Genomic DNA, 20229 nt, shown 5'->3' with positions numbered 1-20229 from the left:
CTAAACAAGCACGTGTCAATGCAATGATCTCTGCCACCTGAGCGGAGTGTACTCCTTCCAGGCAAGCGGCTTCTACAACTCCAGTAATGTTGCAAACAGCATAAGCTGCTCTCAATCGACCAGTATCGTCTCTTAAACATGAGCCATCAACAAAGAAAATTTCATCAGGGTCGATCAACGGCTCATCCACAATATCCGGTCTTGGCTTCGTGCATAGTTCAGTCACGTCAAGGCAATCGTTGTCTTCACATTCCTCGCCTTCTATATCATTAGGAAGTGGCATCAATGTAGCAGGATTCAAAACAGAGCACCTCTTAAGGGTCACGTTCTCCGCAGCAAGTATAACTTGCTCGTAGCACGTGAGCCTACTACTAGTCAAGTGCTGTGTCTTGGTCCTGGTCATTAACAGTTCTACAGAATGAGGTACATACACCAGAAACTGGTGTCCCATGACAATATTTTCACACTGCTCAATGCTGACACATGTTGCAGCAACGGATTTGAGACATCCGGGCAACGCTGCGGCTACCGGATCTAAAGTAGCCGAAAAGTATGCAACTGGTCTACGGGCATTTCCATGAATCTGTACCAAAACTGACAAAGCACAACCCTCTCTCTCGCAGCAGAAAAGTGAAAATGGTTTTTCATAGTCAGGCATCCCCAAAGCCGGAGCGCGACACAAGTCCTCTCTCAGCTGTAGAAACGCCATCAAACAGTCCTTGTCCCATGGTACTGGATCACTCACCTCCTTGTGCGTCAGTTTTTGTAAAGGTTTTGCTTTCAGTGAAAAGTTAGCTATCCACTGTCGGCAATAACCAACCATTCCTAGGAACATCCTGACTTCTCTCTGTGTCGTAGGCGCGTTCATCTTCATTATCGCCTCTATCCTATCTGGTGACACTTTGCGCTTTCCTTTCTCTATCCGGTGACCCAAGTACTGTACTTCTGTCAAACAGTACTGCAAGTTGTTCGGAGATACCTTGTGTCCATTTTCAGCTAAATGGTTCAGCAAGGCAATGGCATCTATCTTACAAGCCTCTTCCGTTTCTGACGCAACAAATAGGTCGTCTATGTACTGGACCAGAACCGAGTTCTGCGGCAGTACCAGACTTTCAAGATTTTTCTTCAACAGCTGGTTGAAAATTGATGGGCTTTCTGCATACCCCTGTGGGATACGACACCATGTTAAAACGCGATTTTCCAGCTTAAAAGCAAAAAGGTACTGGCTCTCCTCATCTAATGGGATTGAAAAGAACGCCTGACAAAGGTCTATCACTGTGAACCACTCAGCTTGGAATGGTATCTGAAACAATATCACTGATGGATTCGGTACCACTGGACAACATGAAACAACTATGTTATTAATCTTTCGAAGATCTTGTACTATTCTGAATTTCCCACTAGGTTTCTGCAAACCCATAATCGGGGAGTTGCATGGACTTCCCACGATTTCCTTCAGTATTCCCTGTTTTATCATAGAGTCGATTACAGGTTTTATTCCTGCAATCGTCTCCGGGGTCAGTTTGTATTGGGGCATTCTTGGATATTCAGCATTTGGCTTTACCATAATCTTCACTGGTTTTACTCCTTTGATCAGTCCTATCTCTTCTCCAGTAAAATCCCATACTTCTGATGACACTGCATCTCGTAAATCCCATGGGAGCTCCTCCACTGTCAGGGTAGGATACAGTTCTATGCATGTTCTCGAATTTGCAACTTTAAAGGTAGCATCATCGTCTGTAGTCTGTACCTCCACTCCCTGAGGTGTGCAGTATATTGTGCAGTTCAGTTTGCACAATAAGTCCCTTCCTAACAGACACACAGGACTAGAATCACATACCACAAACTGATGTTCATCGGTGTAGTTTCCTATTTTCACTGATACTGGTTCCGTCAAAGGGCTATTCATCCTTCTGTTTGCAACCCCTACCACCTGAATCGTTTCCCCCGACATTGGTAGATCTGGAACCACTGCCGATCTCAAAGTTGATCGAGTAGCTCCAGTATCCACCAAGAATGTTGTAGGACACCCTGCCACTTCAGCCTCAACAAACGGTCCTCTTTGATCCACCTCTAGTACTGCCCCGAGGGTACAGTCCTCCTCTCTATTTACACGTCGTCCCGTCAATGGATCAACGTAGTAACACTCTTCTTCACCTGTGAAAAAAGGCATTTGTCTATAGACCTTTCCCCCTGTCATAATCTTTGGTGGCTGCGGGAACTGAGCTCGTGGAGCCGAAGTCCCCCCTTTGGCCACCTTACTCTTTGTCACTGTCACCCTTTGGGCTGGAACTTCCTGAACTTCCTCCTCTAGAACTTCCAGTTCTCCGTTTTCAGGGTTATAGGGACACTCGCGTCTCCAATGTCCCACCTGGTGACACTGGTGGCACTTTGTCGTTTTTTTCAATGTAGCAAAGTCTATTCTAGGTCTCAGATTTTCCTCGTTGTCCCTATTTTGACTATTTAATTTCCGTCCCATTGTCCCTGTTCCCTGTTGCTGCTGTCCTCCCTTTCCAGCTGACTGCATTTGCACCATCATCAGTTTCTCTTTTAGTTTCTTGGCTTTGGACTCTATTTCATCACTGCAATATATTGCGTATCTCAAAATCTCATCCAATGGTTTGTTTTGCCAAGAAATTAAATGTTGCTGAATCATCAAACAAATATCGGGTCTCAACCCCAAAACGAACTTCGATACAAACTGTCCTATATCCTTGGGATCCATTACATCTAGTCCACTATATTGTTTGAACGTTTTCAGCAATCGTTCATAATACTCATGAACTGTCTCCTTGGGTTCCTGTCTTGTTCGGTCTATTTTTACCCAATCTATGTCTTGTGGTGGCACCTTATCCTTCAGCCATGTCATCACCCTTTCATATTTTACCATTACACTTTCTGACGGTCCATTAGTGCGAGTATCCCTTTCTGGTTCTGCAGTTGGCCACTCAACACTAACCTTACATGCTAGCCACAAATCTCCTGGGACCACAATATCAAACAAGGTGTTCAAATCAATCCACAGTACTTTTGAAATCTTGACAAACCTCTCTACCTGCTTGTACCACTCTACAGGATTCTCCCTTAACTTTGGAAATGAGTTTGTAAATGCAGCCAAATCTCCCCTCCTCCAGGGCACGTGTACATAACTTCCATTCGCTATTTCTCGCAAAGGGAATGCCTCCATCTGCATTAGCCTTCCCTCCGGAGACATCATATTCGCACTCCGTCTAACAGTTCCCTTTTTGGACCACCTCTCTTCCCATTTGCCGAGATCTCTCCATGCTCTTATTCCTGTGATCAGCTCCCTTATGTGTGTTTTCAATCCAGTTGTCCTCCTCTCATCTAAGTCCTGATCTGAATAATGCAACCTGTGGTTACCCTGTAATGCCTTGGTTCTGGACAAATCTACCATATACTTGTCTGCCAGTTCAGACAGTTTCTCATGAGTTGCTCTTGCCTTCCGAGTAATATCCTTTGCTATAAACAGCAGCTCATCTTGTTCGTACATGTCGATCCTTTCTAAAGACAATGTACCATCTATTATATCGTCCAGATCAGATCTTAAGCTGGTCACATCGAGTCTTTTGGCTTTTATTACAGCTCTCAGTATGCCATCCCTAGGGAGTCTATTTACATCTCTCCCATCACAGCTCTGAGTCCTACGTCTAGGTTCAGGCGAGTTATGGGGAGTCCTCCCATGCTCCCATCTCTCCAGGTCCCATGCAGTTCCATCCTCTCTGGGTGTATGGTGAAAGACTCCTCTATTTCCCATAGTCCCACATTTCCCATTCTGCCTGGTTTCTCTAGGTGCATGGTAAGACATTCCATTATTCCCCATGTCTTCACAATTCGCCTGTGACCTCTGATCACTCGACGCATGGCAAGATCCTTCACTGTTCCCCGTGTTCTCACAATTCCAGTGCTGTACGTTATTAGGTGCGTGGTGAGTGCACCTAAACCTATCTCTGTATTCTTGGGTCCTTTGGTCTCCCTCACTTTGAATGAGACAAGATGTCTCTCCACACTCCGTACTTCTGCCTTTTTGCTCCTGCCCGTTTCCTCCGTCAATATGACGTGTAACTCTTCTACTCTCCTGACTTTTACCGTCCCACTCCTGATCGCTTTCGCTAGCCCCGCAGTGAGATAATGTCCCTTTTCCTTGACTTCCCCATTCTGCTTCTGCTCTTGACCTGTTGCTCTGTACTTCTGTGGACCCATCCCATTCCCTCAAGTCAGCCCTCAACTCTTTATAGGATTTCGGCCGTGGTCCCCTCAGGTCCATCGGTCCTCTTTGACCCCCTGTTCTGTTACGGGACCCACTGCTGAATCCAATGGGGTGCTCCACGTTATCGGTCCTGGCAATTTCCTCCAGGCATTTGTCGTGTTATTCCTTCTTTCCATCTCAACTCTTTCTCTGTCTAGCCGTACCTGTTCTTCCTCTCTCCCTTTCTCCGGGTGATAAACCGACACTATTGGACCTATGGTAACGGGTACTTGAAGAGCATCTGGCAATCCATAAGACTCAACCCTCTCTGTTGCTGGCATCTTCTGCACCACAACCCTTCCGACTACTCCCTGTACAGGACTATGTTGAGGTATCTCCTCACCTTTGGTAGGTACCCAATTCGTTATAGGGAGTTGCCTATTTCCTTCCATCTCAACCCTATCTCCCCTTGGGAGTTCAGTACCTTCTATCTCCCTATAGTCCGGAGGCGGTCTATCTCTCAATAACCTATTTATTAGGCCATCCTCCGACTCACTCTCTTCATCCTCTTCCATGGATTTCTTTCCTGTAATCTCTCTCATTGGATACAACTTATCCACTTCAATCGTCTGTATCCTCCATTTCTTGGCTTCCGCATCCCATTTGGCATCTTGCACTGCCCTTACTGATCGCCGTACCCTTTCTTGGCGTCTGTTCTGACTCCTGTCGTGCGCCGCCCTAATCCATGCATTAAGGGCCTCAAACTGTGTTGGTCTAGGCAAAGGTCTCAATGAGGACATAACTGCTTTCAGTTGATGCAACACTTCTAGTCTAAACGTTCCGTATTTCGGAAAAGTCAGTTCCTCATTCCCCTCTGTAATCTTACTCCAAGCATCCAGCCACAGTATAGTATGTAACCCAACATTCGTTGCCATATAGTGAGCTGGTGTACCCTCCGGCGGTGCCTCTTCCCCGTAATAAGATTCTCTTCTTTTTCTCTTAAAAATCCCTCTCAAACATTTAAAACACTTCATGTTCAAAATTTACGAATTTCTATTTTCTCCGCGTTCCACCAATCTCAGTGCGGTTTTCGCTAACTGGCCTATCACTGCGCGGCTCTTTGCTGACGTCACACCAACCGCCCTATCACAGCGCGGCTTCACACCAACCGGCCTATCTCAGCGCGGCTCCCGCTGACGTCACTCGTCTCAGCGCAGCTTCACACCGACCGGCCTATCACAGCGCGCTCTCGCTGACGTCACTCGTCTCCCCTTCGCAGCAGTTCCCCTCCTTTCTCCGCTCGTCTCCCGATCATGCATGCGTCCCATTCATACTCTGAAAAATGATTACTTCCGTCCAAGCAATCACTTTCCTTGACTGTACGCCCACAGTCTAACTGTAATTGTCACCTTAACTGACGAAATGTCTTTCCGTTGGTCTAGACAATCGCCTTCTCTGATAGGTTACTTGCACACGGTAACTTTCGACCTGCGTCCGTTACCCACACACTCACTCTTGCATTCCCCCTATCTCGGTCCTGCGGGCGATCAATGGTACCTCATGACCCCCTTCTCTGGTCGACAACTACTCTGGATGTTCGATACACCCGAACCACTTAAGCTCTTCCCCGAACTTAAGATTTACCCCCAACCAGGTTGCGCGCGCTCACAACCCTCTCTCACTCACACTACAGGCATTCAACTCCGCATGACATTACAATACAAATACAACACCAAACACCGCAATCTGTCAACGCATGACCCTTGTTATACTCACTCTCGTCCGATTCTGCTGCTTTTCTCTCGCGCCGTCAGCACCCTCTTCGGCAGGCCCCCTCTCGATCTCTAGGGACCTTGGGGTAAACTTAACCTAGTCTAGATCACCTTCCTCAAGAAGGTAACCATCCTCACTCTGCTACCAACTGTTAACGCGGGATTTCTGGTCTATTGTTATAGATCTAGATCCCAACTCAGGTCGACTGAACCGTTGGTACCTGTCATAGAGTAAAAGGCAATCCACTACTAGGTCAATCAATTAATGACTTACACCACTCTAAAGAACCACTTACTCTTAATAAGTTTAAAAGTTTATTACAAAGCCAAACTTAACTGAAGATACAAACATCTCAATATAAGGTTCAAAAGATATACGGGTATCAATACAAACATACATTTTCTAAATGCTCTTAGTCGGCAGAAGAATATTACCAAAACCAATTCAAAAATCATCAAAGTTGCAAGAATAGACACAAGCTGTAGCTTATGAGTCATTTACAGAAAGGAAGAAAATCCAGATTAGACTGTCCCTACACTAGACTAAGTGACATCCCTACTTAGCAAAATCTTAACCTAAAAAGGTGTCAGCAGTGGTGACTTCCAAAGAAGATCACTCACTTCCCTTAGTCTTCGTTGTAAATCGGTGTCTCGCAGTTAACCTATCTGCCTACCCATCCGCTCTCTTAGGTTCCTCAGACCATCTGCCCTAACTCCACCCAGGGGTGCTGTCCCTAATACAAAATCACATTCACAATAGAAACGCCCTTTAGAGACGCCCCTCACGTGGTGTTGGTTCTGGTATTTTCCATGCTGATACTCCTCTGGGCCCATCGTTAGCGTTGACCTTGCTTCCCAGGCTCCTCTCCGGCAGGACAGTACCCCCCAGAAATTCCTGAAGCCTCCTCCAGGCCTGTGCCTGGCGCCCTGAACAAAAGTCTGTTCATCACTCTCTTGATTGGAACCTCCTCGCACCTGCAAACAGACACTTGTACTGTGGGCCCCAAATTCCGGCCTCCACTGTATCTTCTAAGTCGTAAACCATCGAGCAAGCTCCACAAATTGTGCCTAGCACGACCTTTCTCTAACGAGCACATACAGATCAAAAGAAACGACTTTGTCTATTCAGGCCTATTAAAAATACATGAACGGGCCTGTGCACTCTGCAAACCTTTAATTTCTTAGTTTAAACAGTATTCTAACTTATTAAACACAATGATTATATGAAACATCTATAAAACATATATTTCAGTTCTATGATCAAAAATACCTTGAATTATAACAACAACAAAATCCATCATCGTGTAAGAGTGTAACAGCATCTTGTACTGTATGTGAACTGCCATGTTGCCTACACATTTCTACATTAGCAGAATTACATTTTCCCCTACCACAGCCATACAACATGGGATTTCAACATCTTCTAACATCTCTACAAACATCTACATTAGTTCTTCACACTTGATATAAGTATTCTATTTTCAATTAAACACTCTTATATATTTTTCTCTCTATAAATTCAACACTCCTATATAATGTTTACTAAACTAATACAACGTGCTTGTAAATATGGTGCACTTCTATATTTTCTTGATTTGCGCTCTCTCACAGTTCTGGCAGAGTATGTGGCACAAAAATAAAGCATCAGGTGGTATCAGTGCTTAATTTGAGCCGGTGGCTTCTGGTGCTCGGTACCCGCACTTAGTTGCCAGCACTGGTGCTTATGAGAGTCTGCCACATGGTGGCACTATCAGCCGAATTTAGACCACAACACCAGTTTATTATTAATATAATATACATAGCCATTAACATAGCTTTGAGAGTCTGAAATACAATGAATTTTCACATTTATAAGAGTGTGATGATTAGTCCTTATGTTGGCACTATCATTGGCAGTGCTGGCAGGGGCAACGGATGGTGCTAGCTGGAGTGTCCTCCTGACGAGAGCCCTGGAATTAATTCTTTTTACTAATTAAGCACTGAGTGGGATGAACCTCACAACCTAGAATCCATATCCCCTAAATGGGTCAAAATTAAATGTATTGAATAAGTAATTTTTTTCACCCTAAATTGGTTTCTGGAGTACTGTATTATGACCAATCAGTCCATCAAGAATTTATGAAATGTGGCAAATCACCAGTGAGGGTTTCAAGGCATTAGAGTTGCTAACTGCTGTGTGGTGATCTTTTCATTTGAACAGCCACGGCTTGAGTCCTTTGCTGAAAAGCGGGAATGATGGCGCAGTCCTGAGGAGCAGGGGAAGGGTATTCCAAGCTTTTCCTGCCCGTTGTGAGAAGGAGTGTCCTCCGCTGTTGCCCAAGGCAGATCCGAAGGGTGTCTGTGAGGAAGAGGGAGGTGGATCGTAGCTGTCTAGTCGTTTGGTGGATGGTCATGTGTGTGTTGATGCATGCTGGTCCTTCATTGTGCAGGGCTTTGTATGTTTGGGTTAACATCTTGAACTGGCATCTCTTCTGTATCGCCAGCCAGTGTAGCTTCTGGAGGTAGGGTGTGATGTTGCTTTATCTGGGGAGGTCGAGGAGGAGTCTTCCACTGAGTATTGTCTGTAGTCTCTTCAGGAGGCGTGCTGTGACCCCAACATACAGTGTGATCCGTTAGTCCAACCTGCTGGTGACGAGGGCTGCTGACGGTCCTTCTGGTGTTGACTTGGAGTCACCTGATGATTTTGCAGAGGATGCATAGGGTTTTGAAGCAGGAGGATGAGCCTGAGTCTACCTGTTTCATCATAGATAGCTTGCTGTCTGAGATGATTGCTGAGGTTGTGGTCGTGGTCTGTCAAGGTTGGGGATGGACCAAGTTCAGCAGGCCACCATGCGTTGTTCCATGACGAGGTGTTGTTCCAGGATGAGAACTTCCGCCTTGTCCTTGAGACAGTTGTACTTCATCCAGTTGGTGACTTTCATTATACATCTGAGGAAGTTGGCTCTGGTGGTGGAGGGGTCTTCTTACAGTGATAGGATGAGCTGGATTTCGGTGCGGGAGATGATGTTGAGTCCGTGCAATCTGACGGAGTTGGCCAGGGGGGTCATATATGTTTTGAAGAGTTATATGTGTATCATATTGTACAGTGCACAGCACTTTAAATTTTGAGCACTGCACAGTCTGCACAATTGTTGGTGCCTAAATCACCCATGGACAAATAAGAATAGAATTGATTAGCTCACAAAAATGTTATACATTGGTGTCACATGCCACAAAAATATGCCCCCGAGTGGGCTGGGTATGCTCAGACGTGAGTCCCAGGCTCTCCACACCACTGGAGTCAAGCTATCCAGGCTGATGAAGGCTGATAGCTAGAAACCGGTCCTTGGATGCTTGATTCCCGTCTGGGAAAGACATGGCTTGGTAGTTCGGACTGGACTGTTCCCATGAGGCACAGGGTCAGAGCTGATTTGCATATAGCCAGTGTCTAACCCAGGGTGGTGTGGAGTGCAAAAAAACGATGGATTTAGGCCCAGATCCTTGTACTGGGGTGAATGTATGACATTGTTCTACATTCTGTCCATCAACTGTGTTTTTTGCAATTTTCACCCCGAGTGGGCTGGGTATGCTCAGACGTGAGTCCCAGGCTCTCCACACCACTGGAGTCAAGCTATCCAGGCTGATGAAGGCTGATAGCTAGAAACCGGTCCTTGGATGCTTGATTCCGGTCTGGGAAAGACATGGCTTGGTAGTTCGGACTGGACTGTTCCCATGAGGCACAGGGTCAGAGCTGATTTGCATATAGCCAGTGTCTAACCCAGGGTGGTGTGGAGTGCAAAAAAACGATGGATTTAGGCCCAGATCCTTGTACTGGGGTGAATGTATGACATTGTTCTACATTCTGTCCATCAACTGTGTTTTTTGCAATTTTCACCCCGAGTGGGCTGGGTATGCTCAGACGTGAGTCCCAGGCTCTCCACACCACTGGAGTCAAGCTATCCAGGCTGATGAAGGCTGATAGCTAGAAACCGGTCCTTGGATGCTTGATTCCGGTCTGGGAAAGACATGGCTTGGTAGTTCGGACTGGACTGTTCCCATGAGGCACAGGGTCAGAGCTGATTTGCATATAGCCAGGGTCTAACCCAGGGTGGTGTGGAGTGCAAAAAAACGATGGATTTAGGCCCAGATCCTTGTACTGGGGTGAATGTATGACATTGTTCTACATTCTGTCCATCAACTGTGTTTTTTGCAATTTTCACCCCGAGTGGGCTGGGTATGCTCAGACGTGAGTCCCAGGCTCTCCACACCACTGGAGTCAAGCTATCCAGGCTGATGAAGGCTGATAGCTAGAAACCGGTCCTTGGATGCTTGATTCCGGTCTGGGAAAGACATGGCTTGGTAGTTCGGACTGGACTGTTCCCATGAGGCACAGGGTCAGAGCTGATTTGCATATAGCCAGTGTCTAACCCAGGGTGGTGTGGAGTGCAAAGAAACGATGGATTTAGGCCCAGATCCTTGTACTGGGGTGAATGTATGACATTGTTCTACATTCTGTCCATCAACTGTGTTTTTTGCAATTTTCACCCCGAGTGGGCTGGGTATGCTCAGACGTGAGTCCCAGGCTCTCCACACCACTGGAGTCAAGCTATCCAGGCTGATGAAGACTGATCGCTAGAAACCGGTCCTTGGATGCTTGATTCCGGTCTGGGAAAGACATGGCTTGGTAGTTCGGACTGGACTGTTCCCATGAGGCACAGGGTCAGAGCTGATTTGCATATAGCCAGTGTCTAACCCAGGGTGGTGTGGAGTGCAAAAAAACGATGGATTTAGGCCCAGATCCTTGTACTGGGGTGAATGTATGACATTGTTCTACATTCTGTCCATCAACTGTGTTTTTTGCAATTTTCACCCCGAGTGGGCTGGGTATGCTCAGACGTGAGTCCCAGGCTCTCCACACCACTGGAGTCAAGCTATCCAGGCTGATGAAGGCTGATAGCTAGAAATCGGTCCTTGGATGCTTGATTCCGGTCTGGGAAAGACATGGCTTGGTAGTTCGGACTGGACTGTTCCCATGAGGCACAGGGTCAGAGCTGATTTGCATATAGCCAGTGTCTAACCCAGGGTGGTGTGGAGTGCAAAAAAACGATGGATTTAGGCCCAGATCCTTGTACTGGGGTGAATGTATGACATTGTTCTACATTCTGTCCATCAACTGTGTTTTTTACAAAAATATAGCAAGCATCATTAGGAATGGCCATGGCTATCCACAACATTTCTCATCCAAAGTTCTTGAGTTTGTATTCAACACGACATTCAGGACTTTGTATGCAGTGCTTTGCAGGTTTGTGGTGAGGTACTGGGTTTTTAAGAACCGGCACAGAACCGGTAACCCAGAGGTGCCAGGGAATCAACACCCAGAGACCTCGGGTTCTTCCTGATCCAGACCTACAGAAACTCGGAGTCTTCTAGGTGAAGTCAAAGATTAGTTTATTGGCTGCAACCAAGGTAACAAGTGTCCTAGAAGTACAATACGGGTATGTTCTCAGGAGACTGCACACTTTTGCAAAGTCAGGCTTCTCTTCTTATACACAATTTTGGGCCTCGGGCAAAACATTCTTGGTTGTAAAGTAAATCGTTAACATATTTTGGTACAAAGAAAAAGCAGAGTCATGATGACATGTCCATATTTCACTTCGTGCTGCCTACAACAAATCATTTGGCAAGGCCCAACATTTCATCAGATATCACTGGACCCCTAATAAAAACGGGCACCTCCCCACCATAAAGTAAGTGAAGCAAAGGAGTGGAGAAAGATGTGAGCGAGATATGGCAGGTGTGCGCGCTGAAATGGTTTTATGGTTTGTTGAGCCTAGATGCTATCTTGCTCGGCCACTGGGAGGGAACTGACCTAACGAGTTCGGCCTGGGGCAATGGTTCCAACTTGTACTGAGGTCAGGGAAAAGTCGATTAAGGAGTACGTGTCGTTGTGGAATCAAATTCAACTGGATTAAGGCCTATGTAAAGGGCAACACATAAATGGGAATGAAGGGGTCAGAATGTAAGTGACGATTTTGAGGTGAAATCGTCACTCGAATAGGCTGAAAATACATGTACATGATGTACTCGTCATTCTCGGTCTTTTGATACCAAATTCGTCATGTTTCGACGAAGTTTTAATTCTCGAGTCCAGAACTATTATATGAATCCAGATTTTCAGAACCACAAACCCTCCTTTTGCCCTTACATAGGCAATTAATCTATCCTCATGTTAGTCTGAGTCCAGATCTATATTCCTAAAGTCATTGAGATGTTGCTGTAACATCATTCTAGTACTTAGTTCATCTCTTGACACAGGCTTCCTTACACATGATGTAACACAGAGGCCATATATTGCAGGAGCACACTGTATGCACAGACAGAACAGGAAAAAAATGGCTAAGACCATCCCAATGACCATCAGAATTTTCCATCCCCAGGCAGATATCAGTTCCCAGAACCATCCCATTAACGACCAATCTCCTTTATCCACATGAATGGATTCAGAAATCTTATGTAGTTTGGAGATGGCCCTGTACACGGTTGGAGCATTATCTGGGATGAAAATGCAACAACTTGACTGGATCAATTTGCATACTCCACCTCGGTCTGCAAGTATAACATCCAAAGCGACCCGGTTCTGAAGGGTCATAAGTCGATCCGACTGGAGCTCAGCAGTCAGGTTACTAAGGGCACCAGCAGTTTCAATCACGGTGGATTCAACTACCCTTGTTAATTGCCTTATGTTTCTACTGTTAGCCATGGATCCCCAGAACGGCAGAAAACCCTTTGCAAAGTCTCCAAATTCTTGACCTGCAGTGTCTTCTTTACTCAAAACACCTCTAACTACCCTTTTCCGGTGGTAATCCGCCGCTGCTGTGTAGGTGGGAGGCAACAGGAATGAAACAAAACATGAGCCCGAGAAGTCAGGGGGCAACCATGTATAGGCTCTATCATGGCAGATGAAATAAGTACCCTTAGCGGCTAAAAACGCAGGGGAAGTCTGGGATCCAAAAACATACGTTTCTGTACAGATACTCTTCCCTAGCTGAGCTCTGGGATTCTTGCCAATACCTTGCAGACACAGGTGACCTTGATGGGGTACGATCCTGATAGGGGACGATCTTTTGGCTTGCTGTTTCTCACTTAATGTAGTGCCATATCCGGTCACGTTCCAACCTACATATGCAAGTATCTCATCATCCGGAGTATCTTCATAAGAAGTTACTTCCTTGATCATGTCAACTATACCTTTGACTAGGGCGCTAGTCTTGAGGTTGTCTTTTACAGAACGTAGGGGTTGGATTTCTCGTGCATATATGAACATTGTCCTATATGCCCATACTGAACCATTGTGAATAAATGGCAGGACCAAATAGGGGATACCTTTATCCGTTGTGTGAGGCATGAGACCGCACACCCAACAGTTAGTTGTGTTCATTACTAGTTGGTGTTGGTGTAATAACTGAACAAAAGAGTTATTAATGAACTCTAATCTCCTATTCGATTTGTGGTCAGGCAGAGGGTGGAAAGAATGAGAGGAAACAGTAGGAGGAGGTATGGGTGATGCAGTAGGCGCAAATGTTACATGGAAAGAGAATAAAACATAACTTATCAAAAAGATCATTACGCTGGATAGCATAAAAATACACAATATTATAAAACTCTTCTTTGTCATCGTGCTACACAGTCTCTGCTTAAAGTTCATTTGTCTGGCAGGTCTCTCCACATCAGGAAACTCCATCCTCTCTAAAGTGCTGCCCGCGGTGGGAGGTTGATTCTGCTAAAGGATGCTTCCGTCAGTCTAGGGCAACTCCCTTGGACTGACCAGAACTACCGACCTAACGTCGTCAGCTGCACCCAAAAGACTTTTAATCAACCGCGGCCCTAGCAGCGGAACCCGGATGGCGGTTCGAAAAAACAAAAATAAGCAAGTTACCTAGATGGGAGATCTGCACTTTCAAAAATAGTACTTGGGGGGAAAAAAGGATAATTTCAGTTGTCCATAGGTCTTGGTCTCAATTTATAAAAAGGAATCACTTTTATTAGTCTGTTTTTCTCGGTCGCAAATTATAGCGTCTTTTCCCTGGTACTGTCTGGTCCTAAAACAGGAGTTCAGGTTCCAAAGAGTTCGATTGTTCCGATGGTGGCACAGTTTCTTGAAAAATGTTCTCGCTTTCACATTCAGGGTTAGTTTCTTTTACACGGTCATTGCTGACAGGTATGACACGTGGCACAGTTGTAAGTTCTGAGTCAGTGCCACCTTTCTGGACCCACTGGTTATGTGGCGGAGGTGAAGGGATTCTCTTGCAATGGACCCCGTGGATCCAGTTGGCCTTCCCCTCCACTCGAACTGCTGACCTCGTGGAAAGAAGGACGAGGTGCAGCCCGGTCCACCTGGGCTGGTCGTTCTTTGTCCTTTGAAAGTTTCGCACGAGTATCCAGGATCCAGGGACAATGGAGTGACCTGGAGTCTCAGAGACCGGAGGCAGAGTGTTGTGGACCTGTTGATGCAAAACACGCAATTTAGCCGTCAATTCATACAAGTAATCAAGCAAAATAGGATGTTGCAGCTCGCTGAACTTCGTGGGCCTAGGCACTCCCCATATGTTGGCTGGCCGGCCAAAGACAATTTCGTAAGGGCTGAGTTTCACTCGCGAATGCACAGTCATTCTGGTGGATAGGAGTGCTAAGGGTAGAGCGTCAGGCCATTTAAGACCTGTGCTCGCTTGGATCTTGGCCAATTTAAGTTTAAGCGTGCCATTGTAACATTCCACTAATCCAGCTGATTGGGGGTGATTTGCAGCGTGGAACTTCTGCCTAATGCCTAGCCCTTCACACACTCTCTTCATCACACGACCCACAAATTCACTTCCATTGTCAGACCAGACCATTCTAGGCATTCCAAACCTGGGGAAGTACTCTTTTACAAGGGCTTTGGCTGTGGACAGGGCAGTATTGTCTTTTAGGGGATAGGCTTCTACCCATCTTGAGAAGGCACAAACAACAACGAGCACGTATTTTAAGTTGTTGCACCTATCCATATGTATGAAATCTAGCTGCAAAACCTCGAACGGATACGTAGGAGGTGCAAAATGACCAGCTGGAGTTGGGGTTCCCCTACCAGGATTGTGCTTCAGACATATCATGCAATTCTTGACAACATTCTCTGCACACTTGGGAATCCCTGAATTCTTCCATACTGGGGCCAACAACTCGCAAATCCCTTTCACGCTGATATGAGCCATTCCATGAGCCATTGTAACCACTGCAAGCACATATGCATCGGGTAACAACCATCTCTGATGCTCTGTCAATTCAACCCAACAACCATTTGCATCCATTCTTCCTGTACTCTCTCTCCACGTGCTCAACTCTTTCTCTGTGGCCTCAGCTTGGATGGACTTCACACTTTCTATCGTGTCCTCACATATTCCAACCTCACCAGTCCATCTTTCAGGGCCTGCAACATACATTCGGCTCATCACATTCTTTGCCGTTTCTTTAGCGGTCTCATCAGCAAACGCATTTCCACGACCTACATCATCAGTCACCTTCTTGTGAGCACTGCATTTCACAATCGCCATTTGCAGGGGCAAGGTCAGTGATTCAAGAAGCTCATTCACCAACTGACCATGCTGAATCTTAGCTCCATGCGAAGTCAGGAACCCAGGTTCTCTCCACAATCGTCCAAAACTGTGAGCCACTCCAAACGCATACTGACTATCAGTGTAGACAGTCACTCTCATTCCTTTAGACAACACACATGCTCTCGTAAGTGCGACTAATTCTGCGGCTTGAGCTGAACCATGTGGTATTCGTGCAGTTTCAACGACTGTGTGCAAAGTTGTGACAGCATATGCTGTAGTCACGTTACCATTTGGGAGTTTAAAGCATGAACCATCCACCCATAATGTACCATCACATTCAGCAAGAGGAGTGTCAAATAAATCCACTCTCCCTTTTGTTTCTTCCTCTGTTGTGAGGAAACAATTGTGCTGTTCTAAAGCATCTGATTCCTCCGCAATTGGTAACAATGTGGCTAGATTTAGGGTACTGCACCTTTTTATGTGCACATGGCTCGCTAGTAGCGTTAATTCGTAACTGGACAGTCGAGCACTAGTTAAGTGCTGTGTCTTGGTCCTATTTAACAATGTGTCTACTGCATGCGGGACCATCACGATTAGTGTATTATTCATTACTAGACCAGCAGACTGTCGAATAGAAACAGCTGCTGCTGCTGTGGCCCTTAAGCAACTTGGCAATGCTTGTGCTACCGGATCCAAAGTTGAAGAAAAGTAGGCGCATGGCCGCTGTCTATCTCCGAATAACTGAGTCAGCACAGACAATGCACAGCCTTCCTTCTCGTGGACATACAATGTGAAAGGCTTACTGTAGTTGGGGGTACCTAACACAGGAGCCGAACATAATGCTGTGCGTAATTCGAGAAAACTTTTCTGACACTCTTCAGACCAAGGAATGGGATTGGGTGTATTTTTACACGTTAATGCCACCAAGGGTTTGGCCAATAACGAAAAATTTGGAATCCACTGTCTACAGTACGATGTAATGCCCAAGAAAGCACGCACTTCTCTCTGTGTTCTTGGCACACTCAATTTCGCTATTGCCTGAATTCTTTCTGGGGTCAGTTTCCTTCCCTCCTTCGATAAGAGGTGACCTAAGTAGGTCACTTCTTGTCGGCAATATTGAAGCTTGGAAAGTGACACCTTGTGATGCAGATCACACAGATGACGCAATAATGTCAATGTGGCCTTTTTACAAATGTTCTCAGTATCTGCAGCAATGAGCAAATCGTCCACATACTGTACAAGAGTAGCACCTTTTGGTAAAACAATCGTGTCAAGCTGTGCTTTCAAAGCTTGACTGTATATTGAGGGGCTTTCACAGTAGCCTTGAGGAGCGCGTTTAAAGCGGAAGCTTCGACCTCCTAAACTGAAGGAAAAAATGTCCCTGCTCTCCTCAGCAATTGGGATGCTGAAGAAAGCATTCTTTAGGTCAATCACTGAAAACCATGAAGCAGAAGCTGGAATCATAGTCAATAATGTGGTAATGTCGGGGACAACTGGGAATTGTGGCACAACTATCTTATTTACTTCTCGAAGATCAATCACGAATCTATACACAGGTGGCTGAGAAGGGTCAGTTAGTTTTAAAACAGGCAGAACAGGACTATTGCAAACGTTGCCTCGTGTTTCTTCAATTACATCCTTTTCAATCAATTCGTAAACAATCGCTAGCAAAGCTTTTTCACCCTCATTAGATATTCTGTATTGGGGAATTCGTGGCATTTTGACATTCGACTTCAATGTTACAACATATGGTGGAATTTCTAAAAGACCAACATCATTAGGACCAGTAGCCCAAAGAATATCTGGGAGAAGTGATAATTCTGCTGGAAGTGCATCTCTCGACAAATACATGGGAGAAACTACTTTCTTACCTAAAGTAAGTTGCACACCTGAAGGAGATTAGTACAAAGTCGCATACAATCTTTTTAACAAATCCAATCCTAGCAAATTTTCACCACAACCTGTTGTCAGTATGAGGGGTGCTTCGAATTCGCAGGGACCAACAGAAAGAGACAAAGGGTCAGAAATCGGATTTCTAACTGGGGCGCCAGAAAAACCTACAGAAACGTTCATTTCGCCAGACAAAGGTGCGCTAGGGAGTTTGGAGTGCATAATAGAACTCTTTGTAGCACCAGTATCCAACAGAAAAGGTTCTGATACACCTGATGTAATCACCTCAACGTAAGGTCCACTCTGATCTACTGGAACTGAAACAACTCCCTCTCTTTGTCTATGGCTGTCCTAGCAATCATTATTCTCCCACTGCTCATTTTCTGTGTAATAGTCATCAACATAGTATTGAGCCGTCCTGTCAGATACGTTATTTTGCTGGTCAAACCTGTTCATAGAGTTTTGTGGTGGAAGGGGACGTGCGTCCTGTGGGGCGTTTCCACGCCCTCTACCTCTAGGTGCTTGCTGACTGCCACGACCTCTTACACCAGAAACTCCATTTGCACGTTGTGATAGGACAGGACAATTATACTTGTAATGACCCTCTTGTTTGCAATATAAACACTGGTTGGGGCCTACAAATACACGGGGTTGAGTATACTCGAATCTTTGCGAGTTTCTCTGATACTGTTGAGGCTGCTGAAAAGTATTTTGGTAGTGATTCTGACCATTATTATTTTGATTACCACCACCACGTGGCGGATAGGCTTGCTGTAGCAAAACCTTCGTTTTTAGTTCTCTAGTTTTCTTTTCTACTTTATCTTTCTCATCTTTGTCCCTATTCTCGTAATATTGTGCGGTAGCCAATATCTGGGCTGAAGATGAGACTGCCCAAGAACTTTCTGAATCTTTTAATTTTTTACACAATTCTGGAAGCAGATTGTGCACGAATTTATCGACAAACAATCTCTGACCACCTTCTGTGGTCATATCTTGACCGCTGTGGTCAATGAATGTTTCTTCAAATCTGGTGAAGAAATCTGAAACAGTTTCTTCTTTCTTTTGCTTGCATGCAGACAACTTATCCCAATTTACGCGTATTGCAGGCATTATCGTTTTCATGTAATCTACTATTTTACCAGGGAGTTCTGCTATCAAAGGCTCAGGCTTGGCACCACCAACTTGTCGGGCTTCTGCAGCAGTAATATTAGCCCATGTGTCACCTAATTCCTGGTCATGATCTACATGACGAATTTTACCGCATAAAGGCTGTGGAACAACATTTCCAAATAACATATCGATATCGGCTAAATTCATTATACATGACCCAGCAGTTTGTGACAACTCTTTATAGTACCCTGCAGGATTTTTACGCGGATCTGGTAATGTTTGTTTGAGTGCTAAAACTTCAGCTCGCTTCCATGGGACATGTACCCATACACGCTGAAAGTGTGGCAGAATAGGTGGGACAGCAGTCGTGTCACCCTCTCTCCATTGTGGGGGAACTTCTCTCATAGGGTATTGTCGCGCCTTTTTCCTACTGGATGTATTAGATTCAGATGGTGACCCAGAACTGCTTCCCTTACTTCGATATGATAACAACATTTCAACTGCTTTTTCCACATCTGGACCTACAATCATACCCTCTCCAAACTTAAACCGTACTCGACACATCTCTTGTGGGATGCATTCCTGATCATTGTCTTCTAAATCCTTGCCAAGAAAAACACACATCTGTTTGAAAACATATCTCTGTGTCGCTGCTTCCCATTGATGGAAGACTTCCATGACAGACTGTACATCATATTTTGCAGTATCCATGACCGATTTCCGAGCTAAACTATTCAGTGAATCTCTCTCTTGATAATCAGGCAGTTGACTTCGCAACTGTCTTCTTCCTATGTTAGGGGTCGTAGCAGGCGACCCGAAAAGAGGTAAAAGAAGATTAGTAACAGTGCTGGCCATTTTCTGCCGAATGGAAGGTGAAACTGAAGGACAAACAGATGGAAAAACGGGGTGAGATAAGGTAGGGGTAGAGATAGCAGAAGAGGTATCAGGGGAAATAGAGGGGGCACTAGGCAAAATCGTAGAGGAAGCATTAGGAGATGTAAAAAGTACAGTAGGCAAAATTGTAGAAAACACAGTTGGAAACAGAGGTGGTCGGTGGGCCTGGAGGAGGCTGCACCGAAGAAGTAGGAGCCAGCTGAAGAACAGCTGGTGGGTGCTGTTGAGGAGCAGGAGGCGTAGTTTGCGCAACTAAAGGTTGCGGGGGTGCTGTGGCATTCTGCGCATAGGGGGGTGGTGAATTTAGCAAATGCGACATTAATGGGTCTTTTTCACGCTCTTTTGCTGCCTCTTTCTGAAGAGACGGCAAAACTGGATAACACTTATCTATTGCCATTTTACGTTGCCTGTGCAACTGCTCATTCATCTGCTCTTCTTCATTATCTTTAAACTGCACAGCAGCTTGCATTACTGACAGTCCCCCTTCTCTCTTATTATTCTTAGCTAATTTAATTTCTTTTTGTTTGGCTTCTTTACGCCATAAGCGGAAAGAGTCAAACATCGCCGGCCGGGCTTTCTTTTTAAAGAGTTTAACTTCAAGGTTGTCTAAGATTTCAGAATCAAAACTACCATATTGGGGCCATTTTAGAACACCGTCTTTCCTGGTGTATTTAATCCATACTTCGTTGTAGGTGATGGGGCCTACCCCATGTTTTACATATAGCTCGTAAGTCGGAGTTCCAACTGGAGGAACCGGACATGAGTCCTCCAATCGGGAGTCCCTATTATT

Source organism: Lissotriton helveticus, chromosome 5_1 (assembly GCF_964261635.1).
Source record: "Lissotriton helveticus chromosome 5_1, aLisHel1.1, whole genome shotgun sequence".
Taxonomy (NCBI): Eukaryota; Metazoa; Chordata; class Amphibia; order Caudata; family Salamandridae; genus Lissotriton; species Lissotriton helveticus.
Note: the sequence above shows the minus strand (reverse complement) of the source record.